The sequence below is a fragment of the Nicotiana tabacum genome, chromosome 1 (assembly GCF_000715075.1).
Source record: "Nicotiana tabacum cultivar K326 chromosome 1, ASM71507v2, whole genome shotgun sequence".
Taxonomy (NCBI): domain Eukaryota; kingdom Viridiplantae; phylum Streptophyta; class Magnoliopsida; order Solanales; family Solanaceae; genus Nicotiana; species Nicotiana tabacum.
In genome coordinates, this window is record NC_134080.1 from 319,889 (window position 1) to 322,820 (window position 2,932).

Consider the following 2,932-nt stretch of genomic DNA (forward strand, 5'->3'; position numbering starts at 1 on the left):
ACTTCAACTGGCCAGTCTGAAAAGCCAATAGTGGTAGTAACTACTCCATAGCCTCCCTCCACTTCAGCAGACATGGCCCCAGGCCCATCCACTTCAGCAGATCCAGAGATACCCTCCACCACTGCTTATCCATTGACTGCTCACCGTTTGAGCCAGGCCCTCACCAGCATCAACAACTAAATGCAGACAGTTGCTTCTAAGCTATCTGTATTATCTACTATTATGGCAGCTCAGTCAACACCTCCTTCTCCACAGGTCCCAAAGTCCATTGAGGACACTCTCAAGGATCTTCTAGACAACCAGAAGAAGATCCTTGAGAACCAAAAATTGCTCACGGACACTGTTGATTCACACGGAAAGGCTCTCAAGGAGCTTGCTAGGGAGGCAAAGAAGATAAGGAAGACTAGGGCTTCCAAAGAGTCTGTAAAGGAGTTACGGGTTGAGGTTGAGAGATTGAAGGTAGATCACCTACCTTTAGATTTTCTATTGTATGACCTAGCACTTGCAGCCCAGCCCCAGCCAGAGCAGGAGTCTCAGAGGCCTCCTAAGAGGAAGAGGGTGATCCCGCAGTCTGATGATCCAGTTATCCAGTTGACGGACCCGCCAGAGACTTCCTCCAGTCAGCCTCAGGATATAGCCCAGGAGCCAGTCCAGGCCTAGGTCCCGACAGAGCCACAGACTACAGGGAGCCAGTCACAGGCTCCCGAGCATATAGAGGACCCAGGGACCACAAAGGTTCCCATATAGACAGACGGCCCATAGGGAGTTTCTGTATCCTCTTTCCTCTATTTTTGGTGCTTATTTTGCTTAATTGGCATTGAGGACAATGTCAGCTTTCATTTGAGGGGGTAGCCCGTACTTGGATTTGGATGACTGTATATATGAATGATTTCTTTCTTTCTTTCTTTTTTATCTTTGGTATGTATATAATTTCAGCATTTCATTACGTTTTTCACACTTTTTACCTTGGGTCTGTATAGAAAAATTTTGTTCCATTGTATATATTCATCTCTCCTATTGTATATTCGATTAAATCCCCTCTTGTACATATTCATTTTACTTTCTGCATTTTTCCTTTTCTTAGTTTCTTATTTTATGTTTGTAGTTTCTTGTTATGAGTTTTTACAATAAGCCTTTGGTTGTCTTAATGTCACGGTTCTTTCCAAAGGTGGAATTTGTGTGAATCGGGTGGCTATTCCCGATGATGGATGTCATGACAACCTTCTTAAGGGTTTGAGTCTGTTTTTCTTTTCTTTTTTGCTTTTTAGTAGTTAGTGGTAAGGGTGCCTCAAGCAAAGCTTCACTTGGGCCTAGCACATTTGTCTTTGATCCTATGGTCAAAAATAAATTGTTTGTATAGGATGGTAAAAGTTATGACCTTGAGACTCTTGTGTTGGCCGATAATCATCAAGTGGTTTTTCGTGACCACTGTGTGCTCAAATCTTATCTAAGGTTGTTGTGGGCCCCCGACTCTGTGTCTTTAGCGATCCCATAGCTTGTGTGGTAAGAAATTGCATTACAAGTCCAAGTCCCGAGCCATTGGTCTAGAACTTGCCCTAAATGTTTGTCGAGGCAAAATCCTAAGTGTAATTTGACTTGAGACATGATTATAGGCTCTCCTTGATCCAAATGATAGCTTGAACACTTCCATAGCCTACCAATGATAAATCCCTAGTCAACCCTTTTGAGCCTTAGACCTTTTTCCTTCAAGAACCATGATACAAGTCTTTACCCGTTCTAAAAGATACCCTCTCTTGGCACCCGATATTCCCTGAGCACATGGAAAAAGTATAAGTTTGGGGGGAGATGAGGATTGCAACAAAGTGGTAAAAAGGTACAAAATGAATAAAAGGAAAGGCAATGAAAAAGAAAGAAAAGCAAAAACACAAAAAGAATGTTCAATGTAGAAATGCGTGAAGGGATTCAATAAAAGCAAAGAATGAAAGGTGTGGAAAGTTAAGAAACAAGAAAAGATTTGAAATGAACAAGATAGTGATAGTGTGTGTCTCTCTAACCCCTTAGAAAGAAATGAAATGACTCAAAAAGTCGAGTGAATGTGTGCCAAAATGAAGCAAAAGAAGTGCTAAAGGGAAGATGGAACCTACTTGGACCAAAAAATTCCTAAAAGCCTTCATTATGTCTCCATAAATTCCCTATAAGATTTTGAGTTGAATGAAACTTATATCAGTGGTGACTCACATAAGGGGCAAGCATATGGTACTTAGAGCCGGACGTGTGACATTTTCTTGAGAGAGATGAGTGTATTTCCATTAACCTTATTCTGAGTACCACTATCATAAAGGTGAGGTTTGCTTAGGGAGAGTTGAGGATGTGCGAGTTTGGGTTCCACAATGACCAAAGTAATAGAAAGAGTTTCTTTGATGTGTTGAGTCAACTCTTGATGCTCTTGTGTCGCACTAAATCCATGGTGTTTAAAAAGAGTGAATGTTGTTAATGATTAATTTGAATTGAGGGCAATTGTTAGTCCTAATTGATGCTAGATGAGGTCACTTTAGGTCGGCTGAATTTTCTTGGAATTGACGCTTAAAGGGTGGGTCTTATTTTGTTTGCTTGAGGACAAGCAAAAACTTAAGTTTGGGGGAGTTGATAACTAGGGATTATGATACATTTTACACTCCTTCTTGCTTAAGTTTTGATTAGAAATGTGTATAAAATAGTCCCAAAGGCTCACAAGTTGTGCTTGATTTCAGGTTTGACCAACAAGGTGACAAGTTATCAAAAACCAGCTCAAAAAGGAGTGAAACTTGAACAAGTACCAAGACAAGACCAAGCTCAGTCAAATAGGGCCAGTACGGCCGCACACCATTTTGTGCGGTCCGCAAAGATAAAGTTCAGAGAGTATGTTCTTCAGGCCACCAGGAAATGCGGTCGCAAAGGGTTTTGTACGGTCCACATCGGGTTCATTGCGGCC